Source organism: Meleagris gallopavo, chromosome 3, assembly GCF_000146605.3.
Source record: "Meleagris gallopavo isolate NT-WF06-2002-E0010 breed Aviagen turkey brand Nicholas breeding stock chromosome 3, Turkey_5.1, whole genome shotgun sequence".
In the NCBI taxonomy this organism is placed as follows: domain Eukaryota; kingdom Metazoa; phylum Chordata; class Aves; order Galliformes; family Phasianidae; genus Meleagris; species Meleagris gallopavo.
This window is the reverse complement of record NC_015013.2, coordinates 73,479,672-73,502,064: the sequence shown is the minus strand read 5'-3', so window position 1 is coordinate 73,502,064 and position 22,393 is coordinate 73,479,672.

The window sequence follows — 22,393 nt, the reverse complement described above, 5'->3', positions numbered from 1 at the left end:
GGTGGCTGTTGCTTTCTGACTGGCTGGCTGGTACTCTGGAGAGGTCTTAAACATACGGTCTCCATACTTTGGGCCAAATGCATATGCAGTTACTAAAGAGCTGACCTCTGGATCAGTTCTAGTCAGTGAAAAGCCCCCAGCTTCCCTTTCTGAGCTCTTTAAAGTACAACTGAGCAGGAGCCTCCATAGCATTCAGGAGGTCCAGGCTTCCTAACTCAGCCAATAGAAAGGCTCTGTGGAGTAATGGTGTTCTTCCTTTCCTTGTCCCTGCTGATGTCTGCGTGGATGGTATTCACAGAATAACTATGGTGTTTAAGGATATTTAGTTTAAAGCTGAAATAATAACAGGAAAGTAGACAATTTTCAAATCATATCACATCTGTCAGGAGCTGAGACTGTTAGAAAATGGTTAAACTTCATTAAAATCTTCCTCTTGTGAAGTATTTATGTAATCACCATAAAGGGAGGGTTTTTGTTTTTTATTTTCTTGATTGAGCTGCTCATGTAAGCAGAGATCTAACTATTTTGTAATGTTAGGTATTTGGGTGGAAAGCTACCTTTAGTGCCACCAGGTTCATCTTGCTCCTGGGAGGAATGAGATGAAAGGGAACAGGATTGCCTTAACCTTTTCTGCTTAGGGGTGGTCTTAAGATACAGGTCAAACTTAGAAATTCAGTACAGGCTTTTTCCTGCTTTTTTTTTAATAGTAAAAGGTTAAAACACTTCTGATAAAACACTTTTGATCATTGCATTCAGTGTGTGATGCTCTGTTCATGGAAACAGCTGAGTGTCTTATCCCAGAATTTAAGTATTGAGATTAGTAGAAGAGAGGGGGAGGATGGTTAAGCTTTAAAATAAAGGTAACTAGGGACTGTAGTAACCATTTCCAGAATGGAAAGTTAATGAACTATCTGTTATAGGTAACAAAAAATAGAATCTGTTGAGGAACAGGAAGGAATAAAGAATATGGAGGGTAAAGGTTAATGAGGGTTTATGGGGTGAATTTGTATATTCCTCAATTACCAATTTTTTTCTGGGGGGACAAGGGGGTGGGGAGAAGAAACCATGATTACCTTAATACATAAAAGTACCTGTTAAGAGGAAAAAACAGTAATTGATTACATTGACAAAACAAAGGGCTGTATTCCAGTCTGGAAACAAGACAAGTTGGCAATCCATGGATTAAAAAAAAAAATCCTTTGGGGATATTGCATGCACTATCAGAAAAGAAGAATCATTGTCTTTTCTATAGCAAATACAGGTGGTTTCTAAGGAAGTCCTTCATGGAGATGTTGCCTGCTGAAAGCACTTCCAAGCTGCGTGGTGAACTACTTCTCTAAATGTTTAACTTTAAGCTATATAAAATAGCTTGACTTGAAATTGCTGCTTTTTTTCTTAAACCTTTATCCAATTGTTTAAGAACATTCTGAGTTAATAGGTTTCTGTGCAATTACTCCATGTATCTGGAGAAATCAAAGTTTTACTAAAAATTAAAAAGCATGCAACTAAATGGACACCAGTGGAATATAGCATAAGTGTTTTTCTCTTTTTATCTTTAATCAGTAAATATGAAGGAGCCTTTACATAAAAGGTCACTGGATTTGTTTTTTTTTCTTTTGAAAGCCTTTTCTTATTGGAGTGTCTAGCTGATCCTTTAAATACCATGAAAGAGTCTCCCTTGAATCTTTATCTCCTACATTCCACTGCTAGAAAGTGATCCACAATATTTGATAGTGGAAATAACTTTGTGTGTGAACAATTACCTGCCTCCTGTGGCAAGCAGATTTTCATATATTTTCAGTCTGTTCTGACACTGAGGGCTTTCTTGAAATGTGATGGTGTTGCTTCATGCGGTGTTTCCTGCTCTGAAACAGTCTTTGAGCAGAAAAGGTTTAGAGTCCATCAAGCCTTTAGTGCAGTATTGGCACTGCACACAGTTAAAATACTAAAAAGCTGTTGATAGAGGAACTGTGGTGCTTACAAACTGCAGTCCAGATAGCTCAGATCGAACAGGTAGAACAATGGAAAGTTGAAGTGCTTAAAACAGAACCGCATGTTGCACTCAGAACAGCAAGTTGTCCACCTGCTGTGGTGCCTTTCTGGAGGGAGGCGCTTCCAGAATGACAGTGTGGGCACGTGGAAACTTCACCCAAAGGAAAGAGATACAAGTTGGAGATACTGCAGAAGCAATCTGACAGCCCAGTTAGTTACCTGTTACTTATCATGGCTCTTGCTTCTGGTCCTTTTGGATGGTAGATAGCTGAGCTAGCCACATCCTGTATTGGTAAGGCTTGTGTGTAGCTGGCAGTGTGACTGGGTGTGCTTCCTTATTTCTAGCAGTTTACATCTCATCAAGGTCCTGGCAAGCTGATGTTTCCAGATTCTAAATGAAAGAGGGAGGAGCAGCCCTGTGGATAAGAAAACGTGTTGGAAATTGGGATTTAGCCTCTGTCCTCCACCCTTTCTTAGGATTTCTTATGGTAAGTTGCTTTACTTTCTTCAGTGTGCACCATAGTTAAAAGTTGTTGGATGACTCAAAGTACCAGCTTTCTAAAAATGTTTACTCAAAGTACACTTTCAGCGAGGGGAAGCTGTTTGCTGGTGATAGAACTTTAAGTGCCTCAAAATTCATGTAAGGAATCTGTTGAAAGTGAGGGCTATTCTAAACAGCTGTAGCATTTAAGCTCCATTCATAGGTCTTGCATTAATCTTGTGGATGTGATTGAGAATAATTTCTGCCCTCATCACCTTTAGAAGAATTAATGCTACCTGGAGTAAAATTAGTGCTCAGCTGGAGGAGGAGGAGCTGCTCATTGTGGTGAGTAACATCTGAGCTTTTCCACTCTTTGAATGGTGCAGTAAAGGTTGTTCACTCAGTTTATTCTTCTGTTTTAATGTAACAAAAATACTTTCCTTAAGGAATCTTTTCCTACCCTCACGTAGCCTAGTCTGAAATTTGAATTAAAAGAAAAATCATTTTAAAGCTGTCAAGTGCTAATTGCCATAATATCTATCTCCTTTTAAGAAATGCAGAAACATTCATGACAAGAGATGGATTCAGTATGAATCCAGAAAATGAAGCTCAATTCTGTGGCCTTCTCATGGTGCTCCAGTGTCACCTAACTTTACTTTTGAGAGGTAGGTGACAGGAAAATGCTCCAAAAATTTCTCATCCCCTGTAGTTTGGTTTACAACTGAAAGTGGGAGTTGCCCTCATACTTGGCTATCAGTAATATGATCTCAGGATGAGAGATTTCGGGTTGGTGTGATTGTTCTTGAAGTCAGCACTTTGCATGAGCACTGGTTGGGGGAGTTGTGATTGAAATCCAAGTTTGGCTTGGAGTTTGACTAGGCGCAAAACCGCAATCTTCAAATGAATGCTACACATAGTATTAATTATAGAGGTGTAGCACTTTTTGAAGAAGAGAGGGGACGTAAGGACATGCTGGTCATCCTGTTAGCCCTGCTTGGTGTAGGAGGAGCCTTGGGTCACAGGACAGGGGTGTTGCTGCTGTCCCTCACCTCCACCAGTTAGATCGAGTGCTATTTGCCCGGAGACATCGCAAGGGACCAGTAACAGTTTGTCAGCACGTGTAAAATTGCAGAGCCAAGTCCTAAGCTGCTGGGAACTGCAAGAGCCTCGAAGAAAGAATTACTAGAGTATAGATTCTTATCATGGTAAAATACCTTTTAAAATAAATGAGTATCAAAATCAATTCCATTGGATTAGTTCTTTATCTTTCAAAGGTTTAATGTTCACTTTTGAGACACGATGTGATCTGGGCTGAGGCTTTCTGCTGGCTGCATAGCCACACAGCAGACTGATGATCCCCAACCCAGTGCTGTGCAATGTGGTGCTTGTCCATTGCACTGAGTGTTTTTTAAAGGCTCACTATAGGTTGACCTTCTGGTACAGGGTAGCTAAGCTGTTCTGCTGCTAATGTTAAGCCGTTTAGCTTCAGCGTGTTTAATTTCCACCCCTGCTCCTAGAGAAGCTGGAGAACCCTTCTAGGTCAGTGAGGTTGTCTCTGGAATGCCCACAGGCAGCATTTTAATCAGGGACAGTTTCTCTGACCAAAGACACTGATGTACCATTGCCCCTGGTTGCTTAACGTGTCCGTGGCTGTCCAGAGGTAGCAGAGCTGTATGCTTCAGACAGAAATCACCAGACCTCAGCAAGACATCTGTATGTGTGTTTTTTTGAGACCCAATGCTGTTCCTTTACTTGGTTTCACAGCAACGTTCAAAGGAGGGAGAAGTTTGATTCTGAATGAGATGTCAGCCAGACTGGAAGACATAAGGTACTTCTGTGTGAACCCAGACCATTCAGCTCTGATGTTCTCATCCTGACATATGTCTGCGGTAGAAAGATGGGTTCAGCATATATTAAAAAACAGTTCCATGCAGAAGTACAGTGTCTTTCTAACTTCACCAATTTCAGCTGTGAAGGGGTGACAGGTTCTTTCGCGAAAGTGAAAAGGAGTCAATTCCTGCAGCAAAGCTGTTACCTCTTAATAGCAGGAAAACAGAAGTACAAACCCATTACCTAAAGCAGTGAACATTAGTAGCAGGTGACTTCCTCCAAGATGAAGCAGCTGGTGGTCAGCCTGCAGTTCTGGCATGGATGGAGCTTTAGTGCTGCCCTGCCACAGCGTGAGGATGTGTATTACTTCCAGTTTCCCCTCAGTAGTAGTAAAGAAGCCTAATTTTGCATAGCAAATTTTATGTACTCTTGATCTTTTTCCAGTTTCTTTTATTAGATTCAGAATTATTTATGTGCTGAATCCCCAGCAAAATGGAAGGTGGCATGGCTGGGGCTGTAGGAACAGCTTATTTTTAAACTTTAGAGAGGATAAGCCTGTGGTGTTATATATTCTGGAGTTAAATAATTCTTTTATAAAGAATCCAAACACATACGTTGGTGCGGTGAGCAAAGAAATTTCTCCTAACGAGCCCACAGCAAAAGGAAGTAAGAGGACTGCTGAGAGAGAGGGAAGTGAGCAGCAGGAAGCCAACCTCAAAGCACACTGGGGTTTACACTGCCCAACATCTGCGCACGGCAGTGAGGGAGATCAGAGCAGTGCATCAAGGGAGATTGTTCCTCCATTCTGTAGGACTGTGAAGGGTTTGGGGAACTATTCATATGTGGCCTTGTGAAATGAGAATTTTTAGAAAGAATATGCCCTGTCTCCATTGGAAATTCAGGTCTTAATTAAGGCTGTATGGGTATCTGAAAGGATATTTTCAGACTGAAGGCACAGAGAGCGTTGCACAAATGAGGGTTTTAAAGGAAGCTCCCAACTGACTCTGATTTTTCTTAAATAAAAAAGCTGCCAGTGCCTGACAAGTGCTGGGGAATGTCATTGGAGGTTCAATGCTCTCTCATTTTCTATTATTGCAGAAGGAAATGATTATCCTGAGGGGTCGCTCAGCAAAGAGGGTTTTTGCTTCAGTGGCCATTAGAGTGATATAGTACACAGAAGGAATAATTCTTCCTTACTCTTAAATAGGCAGTATAAATAAGGCTAGAGACTTTCAGTGTGATTGAAAAGTGAAACCAAAATCAGCCTTGATGTTCCCAGCAGCGGTTACAGCAGCACCCTGTGCGCAGTTGGAGGTGAGGATCAAGGGGCTGCTGTGGTCAGGGTTGGCTGCCCTCCCACCAGGTCCAGTGGGCAGATCTGGGGAGAGGAACTGGCCAGGAGAGAAAAGCCTGATAGCAGCCTCTCAGTATCTGAAAGAGGGGTACAGGAAAGAAGGGAACACACTCTTTAGCAGGGCCTGCTGTGATAGAATAAAGGGAAATGGTTTCAAACTAAAAGAGAGTAGATTTAGATTGGATGTAAGGAAGAAGTTGTTTTATGAAAAGGATGGTGAGGCATTGACACAGGTTGCCCAGTGAGATGGTAGGTGCCCCATCCCTGGAGACACTCAAGGTCAAGCTGGAGGGGCTCTGAGCACCTGATCTAGCTGTAGCTGTCCCTGCTCATTGCAGGAGAGTTGAACCAGATGGTCTTTAAGGGTCCCTTCCAACTCAAATGATTCTATGAAAAGGTTGGATAAAGTTTCAGCGAAGGGGAGGAAATGGTGCTGGTAGTTGGGATGCACTGGGAAGTTGTTCTAAGGTGGGATAAACATGAGTAACAACTGAAAAATCTCCAGTGGAGTCCTTTGATAGTATTTTGATAGTACATCATATTCCAAACCAAAATAAATGTAAAAGATGGGCCCAAGATGCCTTGCAGTCATTATGGGCTTGCTTAATGATCCTGGCTGAAAGTACAGTGAAAGACCAGAATTCATGCCCATGTAAACAGTCAGTGGTGGCAGAAGGTGTGCAGAGTGGCAGTGGCTTGTAACGAGCACAGTTACTAAGCCTGCAATGAGCTCACAGCCTCACGAGGCTGTGCCTCGCACCTCTGAAGACCCACAGTTGTTCCTGAGTCAGCTTCTCCTGCATCCCAGTAACGCCTGGGGACTGGAAACAAAGGGAAATGGAAACGATGTTGCTGTGCTGGTTTCAGCCAAGAAGTTTTCTGTTCGTTTGTTTTTAAGAAGAAACTTCCCTGGCTGAAGATTGGAGTCTGCAAGACTGCAAGGAGGGACTTCCATTCATAACAGAGATCTTTTAATTGAAATGTTTGATTAAAACATGACTCAAACAAGGAACTGCAAAATGTAATTTAAACCTTACAAAATAATCTTTTTGAGGCAACGTGAACTGAATTGGAGCAGACTTAAAGCCACGTGCAACGTGCAGAGCAAAACTTCCATCACGCACTCCCTAACAAGGTTCCTGAGACAAATTAAGAATCAATTAAATATTTTTCAAGAGGAAATAAGATACCCAGGAGGAATGAGCTGGATGACCTTTTCCTGATTCAAGAAATGTTCGTTGTGCTCTGGTGATACATTTTTCTTTCAGCTGTTAGCTCTCCAGAGAGAATGGCAGTACTGTTTTTGTGATATTAGGTTCTCATTAATTGCGTCTTCTTTTGTGTGGAATGTGCCGGAACTTCCAGGGTGTGAGAGGCTTAAACTCCTTATGCTAATGCTGTATGCTGTGAAAGATAAAACTAAAAAAAATAGCAAAAATCAAGAGGCTTTTGGCTCCTATAAGGCGATGCAGTGGCACACTGCAGCAAGAGGTACAATCTACCTTTTGAAGGATGAAAATGTTGCTTTCTTGCCAGTGGAAAACCTAAGCTCTTGGAGTTGGTGAATGGCTCCTGGTGAAGGTGTCTGTCCCTTCCAGCCTTGGCTGCAGCCCTGCAGGGAACCCAAGCTGCTGTGGAGCTGAGTAGGGTGCATCAAGGGAAGGGTTTCTCACATCTCAGAACTTCCAGAAGAGGCAGAATTATCCAAGCATAGAGGAAAATCTCTTAGGAGATGGCTGTGTTGCTGGTAATGGCAGCATGCGCTGCGTGGGGCTCCACAGTGGTGTACAGAGCTCATGCCGGGGGGCTGCACTCACTGCAGATATTCAGTCAGTCTGCAAAATTTCCCCAGAGACTGGGCACCGTTCTGGGCTTGCATCTCTGTTGGTCATTGCATGGCAGCTCCATCTGGCACATGGCTTTGGTGGCACACAGCCTTTGGACAACTGCCTGGAAATGCCATTTCCCTCAAGCTCTCTTAGAGAAGCAGCATGTGTTTTCTGTCCAGACATACCTGTAGTCTTTATTTTTGTGTAACTTGTAGGTCAGAATCATTATCTGTCTCATGATGGCAAGTGTGTGATGTGCCAGGTCAAGCAGCTGGGGAAGGGTGTCGGAATCCCCGCATCGAACACCATCTCCAGCTTCAGAGATGTTACTGAGCATAGAGGCCTCTGGACAGCATTCCTCAGCATCGAGCTACAGAACAGAAGGGGCCAAGGTGCCGAAATGGGTTTGGTACTGCAGGTGGAAGAGACCAATGGGGAGCTCCCTCCTCCTGCTCTCTATTTGCTCCAGGATCAGGCAGCATGCACCACAGGGCCATAAGCCAGCCCCATTTGGGGTGCAGGGGCCCTGCATCCTGACGTGTGCCTGTGCTTAGAAGTCTGTATCCCTGGGAGCAGGCAGCTCTGAGCTAATGTGTATGGGAGGGCTCCTGGGAAGGGCACCTTACGCATGGCTGGAAGTGAAGGTTTGCACTGTGGGATGATTCCTAAATCTTCTGTTTTATGGCTGGTTCCCTTGCAGCTAGCAGCTGCAAAACACTCCAGGTTTCTATTGCTTCTATACTTGTCCTTTGAGTAGATGAGGCTGTACCCCTCTTTGTAATAGCTCTCCTGACAAAGAACCAGCAAAAGCTATTTCTTGCCAAAATTGCAATCTCTGCATAAACAGAGGAGCTGTGCAGATAATAAACCCCTTGATGTTTCAACCTGTCATAGGCGTGAAGCAATGCACTAAAGCAAAATGATATGCAAAGCTGCTGGGAACGAGCATTCAAGCAGAATAAGCATTCAAGAGCCCTGCAAATGGGACTTGGGCACGTTTCTCTTATTGTTAGTTCAGAGCTGTCTGCAGCATGTTGATGACAGCTGCACTGGGAGGTGCGCTCAGGACACTGCCCTCATCTCACAGCTGGGCCTAGGAAAGGAGCCACAGTCCTTAGAGCCACCTGCCTGTCCCAGGGGTCTCCCTCTGGTTTCAGGAGGTCAGCAGGGGTCTTTCAGTGCCTTTCAGACAAAATCATAGAATCGCTGAAGTTGGAAAAGATCACTAAGATCATTCAGCCCAACCATTAGGCCATCCCACCATGCCCACTATCCTGTGTGCCTCAGTGCCACATCTCCATGTCTCCTGAACACCTCTAGGGACAGCAACACCACCACCTCCTGAGGCAGCCTGTACCAGTGCTTTATCACTCTTTTTGAGAAGAAATTTTTCCCAATACCCAACCTGAAGTTGGTGCAAATTCAGGCCAACACCTCTCATTGCTGTTATCTGGGAGAAGAGGCTGAGCCTCACCTCGTCACAGCCTCCTTTCAGCAGTTGTAGAGAACTGTAAGGTCTCCCTTGAGCCTCCTCTTCTCCAGACTGAACAATCCCTCAGCCACTCCTCATAAGACTTGTGCTCCAGACCCCTCACAGCTTCATTGCCCTTCTCTGGACACACTCCAGGGCCTCACTGTCTTTCTTGTAGTGAAGGACTCAAAACTGAATGCAGTGAAAGCACACCTTGAGTACCAGTGCTGAGTGCAGAGGTACCACCTCCCTGCTCCTCCTGGCTATGCTATTTCTGATACAAGCCAAGATGCTGTTGGCCTTCTTGGCCGCATGGGCACTGTTCTCACTCATGTTCAGGCAGCTGTCGACTGATACCTCCAGATCCTTTTCCTCTGTTCAGCTTTTCAGCCACTCCTCCAACTGCGTAGCAATGCATGGGGTTGTTGTGACTAAAGTGCAGGACCTTGTGCTTGTCTTGTTGAACCTCATTCAATTGGCCTCAGTCCAGTGATCCAGCCAATCCAGTTACCTCTGAAGGGCCTTCCTACCCTCAGATCAGCACTTCCTTCTATGATGGAGTTACACTGTCAGCAGATAAAGAAAGAGCAACTGATATCACCTACCTGGTCTTCTGCAAAGCATTTAACGCTGTCCCACACAACATCCTGGTGGCCAAATTGGAGAAAAACGGATTTGGTGAATGGATCACTCACTGGATAAGGAATTGGCTGGATGGTTGCAATCAGAGAGCTGCAGTCAACAGCTCAGTGTCCAATGGGAGAACGGTGATGAGTGGCATTCATCAGGGATCAGTGTTGGGACTGGTGTTATTTAACATCTTTGTAGGTGACACGGATAGTAGAATTGAGTGCACCCTCAGCAAGTTTGCAGATGACACCAAGCTGAGTGGTGCAGTTGACACACCAGAGAGAAGGGATGCCATCCAGAGGGAGCTGGACAGGCTTGAGAGGTGGGCCCATGCCAACCTCATGAAGTTCAACAAAGCAAAGTGCAAGGTCCTGCACCTGGGTCAGGGCAATCTCAAGCACAGGTACAGGCTGGGTGGAGAATGCCTTGAGAGAAGCCCTGAGGAGAAGGATTTGGGGGTCCTGGTTGATGAAAGATTTAATGTGTGCCAGCAATGTGCACTTGTAGCCCTGAAGGCCAACCATATCCTGGGTTGCATCAAGAGAAGCGTGACCAGCAGGTCAACAGTGTTGATTCTGCCCCTCTACTTTGTTCCCATGAGACCTCACCTGGAGTACTGCAGCCAGTTCTGGGACTCCCAGTACAAGAAGGACATGGAGCTGTTGGAGTGGACCCAGGAGAGGGCCACAAAGACAATCAGAGGACTAGAGCACCTCTCCTATGGAGACAGGCTGAGAGAGCTGGGGCTTTTAGTCTAGAAAAGGCTCCAGGGGGACCTTATAGCAGCCTTCCACTACCTGAAGGGGGCCTACAGGAAAGCTGGGGAGGGACTTTTTATAAGGGCATGTAGTGACAAGACAAGGGGAAATGGCTTTAAACTGGAAGAGGGCAGATTTAGACCAGAAGTAAGAAAAAAATTCTTTACTGTGAGGGTGGTGAGACACTGGAACAGGTTACCCAGCAAGGCTGTGAATGTCCCCTCCCAGGAGGCATTCAAGGTCAGATTGGATGGGGCTGTGGGCAACCTGGTCTAATGGGAGGTATCTGTCTATAGCAGAGGGTTGGAACTAGATGATCTTAAAAGTTCCTTCCAACCCAAACCATTCTATGATTTCTCCCCACTTATTTTCATCTGCAAACTTACTGACAGTGTAAATGGACTGGAAGCTCAATGAGGCAGAAAGCACATGTTGCAATTAAAAAGAGAAAAGGAATCATGGCAATAGTTGTGATTTGCAATGGATGCAAAGATGCATAGTTCTGCTGTATTTCTTTCCAGGGAGCAGCGGACTATCCTGGGAGTCCTTTTGGGTAGTTACACAGTCAGAAAACCAGTGCAGGCAAAACCTAACCTACATTTTCTGCTGGATCAGCCACCAGTCATAATGTGATGCATATGCTGGTGCCAGCTCAGGGGCACAGGACAGGCCCTTGTGCAGGGCTGGAGCCTGCAAGCCCACAGCTCCGTTCTGGGGAGCAGAGGATGCTGCTGGGAACCCAACACATCCACACCATTGCTGAGCTATTGCTGAATGTAACTGAGGACATGCCGTGCTGAGTCCCACACTTGCTGCTTCAATGCCAGATATAGTTACTGAGCCTAAAAATGCTCATATTTTTTTCTACATCTGAAAACAAACTGGGTTGGGCAGTAGAAAATGCACTGATTCATCTTTTTTTCCCTAAAGAGAGAGAAAAGTGAACATTTTTTTATAGCCAGTATGCAGAAGGTGCTTTCATCAGAGAATATATTGTATCCTTGTGTTGTGCTGTTCTTCCATGGGTAAAAACAAACAAACAAACAAACAAAAAAGGGCTGATCAGATCTCAGTATTTGTCACGAGATTCTGGTTATAGTAGCATGCTGCTGTAACCATGATGAGCTGAGGATACAAGCCAAGAGAGCTTTCTAAGGACACACACCAGTAGGTTGTATCAGTCCACATTCAGAACTGTAAAACTGAGCACAGCATTACTATGTGTCCTCTATGTCAAGTATGGGGATGGGGACAGAAGGGGCAGGGAGCTTCACTTGCCATTGCCCTGTGATGTTTTCTCTTAAGACATTTTTTCACTGAAACCAGAACACCACCAGGGTCCCTCTATGGAGCTTCACCCCAGGCCGCCTTCAGGAGCAGCACAGGGCTGCTCACACTGCTCTTGTCATGTCTCAGAGCAGGCAGTGCTCCCAGCAGCCATCAGCAAGTGGAACTGTGAGGTCAAACATGGCAACTGGAGGGAAGAAAGCTGCTCTGGGAGTTCCTCATATTTCAGAATTGATGATGAACATGTGCAGTAAGACAAAAAAAGCATTTGAGACCTCTGGTGAAGAACATTGATTTAAGCAAACTATCACCAGCAGGTGGAGAGAGGTAATCCTTCCCCTCTGCTCAGCACTGCTGAGGCCATACCCAGAGTGCTGTGACGAATTTACAGCCTCCCAGTATAGGAGAGACCTGGACACATACTGGAGAGAGTCCAGCAGAGGGCTATCAGTGCTGTAGGGTCTGCAGTACCTCTACTGTGGGCAAAGGTGGAGAGAGCTGGGCCTGCTCAGCATGGAGAAGAGGGAGTTCAGGGGGACATCATCAGTGTTCGTAAATACCTGAAGGGAACGTGCCAAGAGGACACACCCAGGCTCCCCTCAGTGGTGCCCAGTGCCAGGACAGGAGGCAGTGAGCACCAACTGGAGCACAGGGGCTCCCTCTGAGCACCAGGCAGCACTGCTGTGCTGTGTGATGCCGGAGCACTGGCACAGGTTGCCCAGAGGCTGTGGGGTCTCCTCCTTGGGGATGTTCAGAAGCTGCCTGGCCATGGGCCTGGGCTCCCTTCTCTGGGTGTCCCTGCTGGAGTAGAGGTGTGCCAGAGGAGCACAGAGGGCCCTGCCAGCTGCAGCCAACCTGGGGTTCTGTGATTTCTGTAAATAATGATTGGCAACGACACTGAACCAATGAAGCTATGGTAAAGTTTAGCAGTCTTACCTGAGCTGAAAAGAGAAGTTGCTTTTAATAATGAGGTGCTGAAGGGAAAAGTACAACGTGGGCATGTTTTTTGAGGCCATCGTCCTTTAGGATGACCCAGAGCCATCAGAGTTTGGCCCTGGAGCTAGGCTGCAATGTGTTGCTGCCTGCATGAGGCCTCTTGCAGTGTCATCTGCCTCCACACTGCCCTCCGCAGCCTTCCTGCGGACGGCTCTCAGCCCTCACAAAGCACATGTTCTATCTTTGTTTCCCTGAGAGGAGCCAAAAGCCTGCCACTGCCTTCCATGGCCTTCAGAGCAGCTCAGGGAAGATGAGGCTGGACCACACACAGCTTGTGTCCTCCCCACTTTCTGCCTGGCTTGGTTTCGGATGGCCTCCCTGTTTTGGATAGCACACCAGGTAGCTCGAAATGAATGAGACAGATAAACCAATTAGACACAAATAAGCCTAATTTCAGAGACGCTCCTTAGGAAGTCCTTCTTAGAAAGCCAATATACCCAATAATTTATCAAACCTCTGCACAGTAAAGCAGCAGCACTTTGTCCTCCTCCACAGAGCCACACTGAACTCAGCACACTCCACATTTTCCTATTGGAAATTAAATCCAGAATGCCTTTTGTGTGCTAGTGATTACTTATACTACCGAAAAAGAGATTATGAGATCTCCAGAACTTGTAGAGGCATAAAATGAGATGGTTTGGGATATGATGAATAATGTTCACAAAGATTCAGGTGACCACCCAGGAGTTTGTATGGCTGACATCATTTATTCCTTTGGTAGTTCCAGGAAAGCATTGGGATCCATCAGGCGAATGGCGCCTGTTCCTCTCATCTGGAGACTGGTATATCTCTCACAGCTCACGACATGCTGTTTTGACCAAGTGTGCCTTCTGAGTTTAATCTGCATTAAAAAATCCAAAGTATTATAAACACCTCTATCCACATCAAAAGCATTTTTATTTTTGCAAGCATTTTTTTTGCTGTTATTTCCTGCTTGGGTTTTCCAGCTCCATCACAGCTGTGCCGAGGCTGTCATGAGTGCTCCCACTCTGCATGGGGCCAACACTCATATGCTCAGAACAACCCTGACACTGTCCCAGCCCCATGTTTGGTTCCCAGGAGGGTCAGGGACAGCCATGAGACTCCTACAGCACCCTGCCCACATGTGCCAGGGGCTGTGCCAGGGCCCATGCAGTCCTGGTGCTGTCGTGCTGAGGGGTGTAGGGATCTCTGCAGTGTCACAAGCCATCTAATAACCACACATTCTTACAAGGTAATTACAGGGTTCTTTTTGCCTTCTAAAATCAAATGCTGCCTCATAATTAGAAATAAAGAGAATGGCAATCCTAATTACCAGGCTTTAATTGGGCAAGCAGATGCGTGCACGGACACACTAGGGCTCTTTTCACTCTGCTCCCATTCATGCCACCCAATAGGGTTTGCACAGCTTCTGGCCCAGGACAGGCTGGAGGCAGTGACACTGGCGCAAGCACAGGTGAGACCTTGGAGCAGGCAGTCACGACACGCCATATAGATCCAAGGAACAAGAGGAACCCTCCAGCAACCCTCAAACAGAAGTGCCTGCTGCAGCCTGAGGCGCAGTGCAGGGTGCTGCTGGCACCATCTGCAGACGCCTCAGCAACTCACATATTGCAGTCCTAACGTCAGAAACATAAATTGCACCACCTCTTACATGCTCACTTCCTGGTGGAAGATAATGATGGCCAGGGCCGCCTCCTCCCTTTCCTACCAGGCAGTAGCCAGCAGTAAGACACTGCTTGGCCTTCTCGTATCCACCCTGAACACGCCTAGCTCCTCCCAGACACCTTGTTCTCCAGCTCCACAGCTATGTCCATAGCTTCTGTGGGATGCGTGCTTGTCTCATCAGTCTCTTTTCCAGAAGGCCCCAACGCTGGGCAGAGTCCAATCTGAGTTTTGGGAGAGAGTCAGACCTATCATTTTCTCTTGTTCCAGGAGGTACAAGGCAGACAGAAGTCACTCATTGCCTTGAAGTCAAGGGAGGTTGCTGTGAGGAACAGCACACCTGTTCTGCAGCTCCTGTCATAGTAGGGCTGAAGCACTAGAGATACTTGGGATGGAACTGGGAAAAGCTTTGCAAAGGTGAGGTGATCTATTCAGACTGGTGTGGGGGTTGGAACTGGGTGGGATATCCTCATGCATTTCAGCAGCAGCCCATGGGCTGAGCCTGTGCATTTAGGAGTAGGACTGGGAGTCCTGCAGAGCTGCCTTTGCCACCAGCTGGATTGCTAAAAACCAGGGAAGAAGGAACCAGTGCGAGCAGTGAGACAAGGTGCGTCCCAAAGGAAGGAGTGTGTGCCAGCTCTCCCTGCCCAGAGCAGAACCAGCATCCACAGCACTGCTCTGCAGGATGGCCAAGTGCCAGCAAGAGCCTCAAAACCCTGTTCCTGGACCTCATCCCCTACCGACGCCTCTAGGTGCTGCCCATGTGCCCTGGGAAAGGCTATGGTGAGGGGTGACAGCACAGTCAGAAGGAGGCCAGAGGCTCCCACCCACTTCATGGGAAGGAAGCTGTGGTTTTTGTCAGCAGCAGGAGGGGAAATCCAGCAAGGCAGCTGCTTTGTCAGTGCCTGAGCCTCTCAGGAGCACGTCATTTTGCTAAAATAGGAGCTCATGTGCTAGGAAAGTTAAAAATCGAATTGGATTTATTTAGTCACTGTCCACGTGCTGGTAGTGGGAGTAGCAGTTCCGGGAAGTCCTCAGCTGAAATGGACGTGGGAGTCCTGGGCTGCACTGGGCAAACTATCACCAGCAGGTGGAGGGAGGTGATCCTTCCCCTCTGCTCAGCACTGCTGAGGCCATACCCAGAGTGCTGTGACGAATTTACAGCCTCCCAGTATAGGAGAGACCTGGACACATACTGGAGAGAGTCCAGCAGAGGGCTATCAGTGCTGTAGGGTCTGCAGTACCTCTACTGTGGGCAAAGGTGGAGAGAGCTGGGCCTGCTCAGCATGGAGAAGAGGGAGTTCAGGGGGACATCATCAGTGTTCGTAAATACCTGAAGGGAACGTGCCAAGAGGACACACCCAGGCTCCCCTCAGTGGTGCCCAGTGCCAGGACAGGAGGCAGTGAGCACCAACTGGAGCACAGGGGCTCCCTCTGAGCACCAGGCAGCACTGCTGTGCTGTGTGATGCCGGAGCACTGGCACAGGTTGCCCAGAGGCTGTGGGGTCTCCTCCTTGGGGATGTTCAGAAGCTGCCTGGGCCCCCTTCTCTGGGTGTCCCTGCTGGAGTAGAGGTGTGCCAGAGGGGCACAGAGGGCCCTGCCAGCCTGTGACTCTGTATGGGCATGGATGTGATGCTCCTCACAACTGCTAAGTCCATAGACATGCTCCTTTGCACTTATACACATCATCACATCCCATCCGCAGCAGTGCAGACATGCAGCTGGCCATCCTCAAAAAGCACTCTGGCAAACTTGGACATCTTGGTTTAGAGGTAAGGCTGACCCCAGGTGCCATCACACTGCAAGTGTAAACAAAGCATCTCCTTCCTGTGCCAGAAGAAAGGGGACAGCAGAATCCCAAGAGATTTCAGACTCCCTTCCACACACCGGTTGCATGCTACAGGTCTGCAAAGGAGAATGAGGTGCCACCAGCAGCTGTCACAGATGCTCATGGAGGAACAAAAAGTGAAATATGTATATATACCCCTGCAAGCACTCTGCTATGGCAAAGCACATGGGACTGCAGAGAGCATTAATTAGCTATAAAGCTCTTGAGCCAACCTTCTGTAAATGGCATCATCCAGCTGTAATTCTCTCCTCAGCTCTCTAAGAATGCTGCTACTTATAGAAATTCGTTCTCTTGTGGATTATTATTGGATTTTAGAGAAATGTTTCAATCCCTGCTGCTTCAAAAAAACCTTACAACGAGATGTAAGGGGGGTATCTGGACTCTGCTGAGTGCCCCAGACTCGGTCCACCAAAATGACAATGCGCCCATACAAGCACATGGAGAGTCGTGTGGAAGTCAGCACAAGGGAGCAGCACCCTCACAATCAGGCCTCTAGAACCCATGAAAGAGGAGCCATTAGATGGCCAACACTGCCACTGGTGGAGGTGGCTCTTCCAAATGACGACATGGTGAGCCATGGTCCAAGTGGCTGGCTTCCAGCCTATGGCCCTCTTCTCTATAGGCTGGTTGTTGCTGCCAACATTTTATGCTGTTTCAGTATGTGTCTCACATACTGAATGTCATCTTATTTATAGGAATTAAGGAGACACTGAACAAGAAAAAAAAAAAAAGGGTTTCCTATTAGAGCAAGGCAATGATGACAAAGCAAGAGATATCTGTGGGGAAAAAATACAGCTTGCCTAGCAAAACAGCTATCTTATTATCTCATCACCATAGCACATAGAGGATAAGTTATAAGTAGCTTTTGTGGTGGTGCCTGGGATTGCATCTTGGCACCACTGCCCCCAGCCACCTCCCTCTGGCTCCATCCCAAAGTGATGCAGACAGGCAGGGATGTGGCTGGGTGGAAAGTCCCTACCAGCACCCTGACCCTGCTCTCCAGGGAGCAGCAGACAGGCGTAGCACTGACACACAATCCTACTCGAGGTAAATGGAGAACAAGATTCTTTTGTTAGGAGAATTGGGTTTTCCTGGTGAAAATAGCTGAAAGACACAGAGAGAAGAGCTGGGAAATGGAGAAGGTAATTGGTTTTATATTTGAGTTGACACAGGGTATAATGTAGCCTTGGCTACAATAATCCTTATTCATAGCAGGAAGAAAGGCTTTATACCACTGTTATGATATTGGACGGAAGAAAGGCGGGGAAGAACCAGGAGAGCCCTAGGGGCTGGTCTTACCCCACACTCGGGGCATCATTTATTCATTTATAATGGGAGGATTCCATTAGCTGTACAAATGTGTTTGTGGAGGAGAGTGAAGGAAAGAGTCTGTGCATCATCCTGTTGCACATTTTTTTGAAGATGTTGGAGATAGAGATGTATCTGAGCATTTCAGTGCATAACCCCCACGACACAGAGCACACAGACCCCCAAGTCCAGCCTGTTCTTGCAGAGTGGTTGCAATGGGCTCCAATCTTCTGTGCTTCAGACTACCACGCATTGCTGAGGGCATGCATGGCAGATCAGCCCCAACTGATGGCAGTAACTAGGGAGCTCTGGTAATCTGAGACACCTCACCTTGCTCTAGGCCAGACCACGCTCAGCAGATGGGTAGGAACTTGCTAATTTAACCTGGTTGCTTCAGATTCTGCATTCCAGCAAAAAGGCTGCATTTAGCCCAGAGACTGCCTGTTCTAAAACCAAGGCATATTTCCCCTGCCACCTGTGCCTGCTGCACAAGAACCTCATCTCTGAAGTTGAGGGAGAAGAACTGACTGCATTTCCTTCACTCCATGGAGCCATTGCATGTCCCAGCAGGGCTCCAATAGCTTCACCACTTGCAGCAGAATCTGGTCATTGCAGCACTGCCTGGTCATCTGCTCCTGCAAAAGAGAAAGAGCAGCTAGGCCAGAACTACCTGGGTAGGGGGGAACTGCAAGGAGCCCACTGCTAGCAGTGATCTGGGTTATATATATATATTATATATCTGGTTATATCTGGGTTAGTGGCTGTGCCACTGATGCACTGCTCTGCTCCAACAATGTGGCTCTTCCTACACCCCTTTGGGTGGTATCAAAGACTTTGTGTGAGTTGCCCAGAGGTGCTTGGGGATAGCCAAGGACTATAAGCTGCACTATGTCCACACTGTCTTAACAAGGACTTGGCATATCCAGGGATGTCCTAACCTGTGTTCTCCTTTCCTCATGATTCTTTGCTCCATGTCATAGTGGGGCACCATAGCAGGGCAGTCAGGGCAGGGCTTAATGGGTGCAGGGTATCAAACAGTCTTTTCTTCAAGAAAGGGAACTGCACAACCAATTATGCTTTCCTGCTTTCTGAAGTTTCTCAACATACACCCGCACTTTCTGATAAAACAAGCAGTATCTGTTGGAGCCACTGTTCTTCCTCCAGCAGCTCGGGTTAGGGGGCAAATCCTGGTGGTGAAACTAACTGCTTTCATGTGGATTCTGTAATAAGAAGAAAGATGGGATGAAGGTTGGGAATGAAGTGCAGGAATCTGCAAGCTCACTGTACTCATACCTACTCATTCATGCCCATGTAGTGTGCACCATGGGCAAAGAGCACAGAAGCATCAGCCACAGGGCTGGAAGGTGCATCTGGATGAAACAGGCTCATTTGTATGCAGGGAAAAAAAAACAAACTAGCACACAAAAACTAGTAGAAACCAGTCTATGCCCATGTGCATGTGACCATCAAACCATAGGCTACCCAGGGAGGTGGTGGAGTCACCATCCCTGGAGGTGTTTAAGAAACATTTAGATGTTGTAATTAGGGACATGGCTTAGTGAGGAAATATTGGTGGTAGGTTAACAGTTGGACTGGATGATCTTGGAGATCTTTTCCAACCCTTGGTGATTCTATGATTCTATGACAGTGCTTCTTACTGTGTTTATGCTATACATTTTCTTTGGATAACTTTGGAAATTACAGATTGAGTATCTGTTATTTTTTTATTTTCTACTCTCTCCAGTTTTAACTATACCTGTGCTACTGCAATTGAATACCACCGGCCATTTAATGGTTAATGTTTTATTTCAAGCAGCAATACATTTAGCAGGGACCATGATGGAAGAGTTTGCCCTTAGTTGGTTTTTAAAGCCCTTACTTTGAGCTAAGCCTGTAGTGCTGGGCTAGGTGTAGTCCTCTTCCATAAGAAGTCTTCTTCCACCTTCTTCCCATCAGAGAAGGTGTCTTACCTTATTTTTGTGTGACCTGCCCTTCCAGGTTTGAAGCTGCACCAGAGGAGCAGGATCTGTTCCAGTGGGAAGAAGTTGCTGAGGAGCCAAGGATACCCGAGGATAAATGGCCAGCATGGGCCCTTGGCCCAGATGCTGTAGTTATCTGGGTGAGGAGGAGAGGTCTTGCTTTACTGCAGCCTAGCTCACCTCTTCCTGGCTTTACTTCTGAGCAGACTTGCATGAAACCCAAGAAGAAGGAAGCTGACCCAGAAAGAGGCATGGAGCAGCTATAGGAGTCTCTGCCAGACAAAGCTGATGCCCTTAAAAGACACAAAAATGTTTTATCCAGTGCTGACAACGTAGTGGCAGTGGCAGCTGGATTCGGGTTTTCAGGAAGGCCACAGACCCCCCCATGAACTTCCCACAGCAGCTGGGCCTTGTTTTGTCAGGATATGTTAGATGTCAACTCCTGCTTCAGGTATCTCTCAGGGCTCTCGTGAAGTGCTTCATGCTCTAGAGGAGGGTCTGCTCTCCCCTTCTGACATCCTCTTTCCATCAGACCTCTTCTCAGGCCCAGGGTCCCAACCTCTCCAGACATGTCATCGCTTTTCAGCCCTCTCACCAATACTCAGACCTTTTTCCTTTTCTTTTTGGGCAAAACAGAGCGACAGAACAACCAATAATTATTCCTCCAGAACTGTGCTCCCAAAGAAAGAGTTTCACAGAAGGCCATAATGCCAATTAACATTTTATCAAGGCTGGAACACACTCCCTTTGTACCCGGGCCTCACACCCTGCTGCTTATCTTTGGCTCTGTGAGCAGATGTAGGCCACTGAGACACCCAAACTAATTCACTGCAAAAGCAAACAAACAAAACCCTTCAGAGGAATTTAGTTGGGATGGTGTGAAAAAGAGGGAAAAGCAGCAAAGAAAGGAGCAGGAGAGGGAAATAGCCTTTCCCTTGGTGGCAGCAAGCCACTGCGTACATTCAGGTGCTGGTGAAACAACCAATGTTCACTCAGTGCCCTCTAAAGGATGGCTGCACAGGCCTGCTCCAAAAAGACTGGGTTTGGCCACACTGTGTTCCCAGCTCTAATCCAAAATGCACTGAAAGTCACTGACACCACAAAATACACCTGAAGTTACAATACACAAAGGCAGAAGCCTACTTCCTACCTCTGACAGTCAGAGCTGTACTATAAAGCAGTTATTAATTGCAGTGTGATCCCTTCAAACTGAGAGAAAAACTCTGCTGTGGTGGGGAGAAGGGGTCAGCTTTGTCCAGAAATTCATGTCATGCTATGGGCAAGCTGGCTGGCTCCTTTCTCACATGAGGGATTCATGATAAAATAAATTGATCTTTAGTGTTTACAAACTGGGTTAAAAGCAGTGTGTGATGTGAAGCATAAACTGATGTAAACTCCTCATGTCATGGTGGATTAGATTTGTCCAAACAATTGTGATGTGTTAACCGCAAAGCAGTTATTATGCAGGTTCTGTCCAGGCCAGGGCTTCAAGGTGCCTAGTCCAGCTACCTTGGATCTTTTGTAATCTGTTCCTTCTTGTTCTCCACCTGCCTCTTTACTCTGATGTCACCAGCTTCCCTCAAACAGAGCCTTTTGATCCTCTGCTTGAACGTTCTCTCCAGGCACTTGCTATAGCAGGTCTTCTCCTTCCTCAAAGCTCTGATCTTATGATCTTACGCCCGAATCCTACCACAGAGGTTTGCCTGGACTCTCCTGAACTGATGTAATGGTTTGAAAAAGTGGGCAAAGCACAGGAGGTGCCCTAGCAGCAGGACAAGGGAGCTCAGCAAGCAAATGGCCATGAACAGAGATGGGTCCAGAGTGGCCATCTTGTCACTACTCCATCTTGTTCATCTCCCTAGCTTGGTTTCACACAGATCTGTGAATCTGGGTACCATTTCATTTTGATGCTTCATACATCACTTCCAGTCCTCACGCTTCTCTTTGGCTCCCTGTGTGAACTGAGATAGTTAGCTGTGGGCTGTTGGTGCTTGCAGGGCTCCGCTGGAGGAGCTGCAGGCTGACATTTCAGAGCCAGAAGGGATTGGCACCAGGCTGGGCTACTGATTCCAAAGTTGCAGGACTACAACAAATGGCTGAAGGGCCTGGAGTGAGATTGTGATAAATGTTTACAGGTAAGCAATACTCAAGGAATAAGAAACACAGATCTATGTCCTGCATACAGGCAATCTCACATCACTTAGACCTTTATTTGGCCAGCTGCAATTAAAATCCGTTTTTTCTCTGCAAAGGGAATACACACGCAAAATCCCTGCAACACAGAAAGGCCAGTGCACCATCATGCCCACGTTGAACACACGACCAAGCTGTTGTGACTTGCCCTGGAAGAGGGAGCAACAGACTCCAGCACACATGCTGGCACAAAGTCGTTGTAACACACACATGCTCGTTCAGCAATGCCCACCTGAAACACATTATCTGATCATGCCAGAACTCATTCTAGCCTGACCCACTTACTGAGCCAGCTGTGCAGAACCAGGATAAATGACCCCAGCACAGGCCCTGCAAGAGAGACATGACTTTGTTAGGAGAAAAGTAGTTGAAAGGAGAAAGAAAAGAAAAGAAAAGAAAAGAAAAGAAAAGAAAAGAAAAGAAAAGAAAAGAAAAGAAAAGAAAAGAAAAGAAAAGAAAAGAAAAGAAAAGAAAAGAAAAGAAAAGAAAAGAAAAGAAAAAGAAAAGAAAAGAAAAGAGGTCCTGCGCTTCCACTGGGAATAGAATGAGAAGAAACTGCAAGAACAGGAACTTAGGTCAGACATTAGGAAAAACATTTTCAAGCTAAGAAGAGTACAGTGCTGGAACAGAGATCCTTGGAGATTACTGAACTGCCATCTTTTGAGGATATCTATGAAAATGCCTGAAAAATCTTGGTCAGGGATGACATAGTGTCCTCACTGGGGAAAGAATGGACTAGGACACTTACCAGGCTTCCTTCCTGCCTGTTTTTTTTTTTTTTTTCCCCCTTC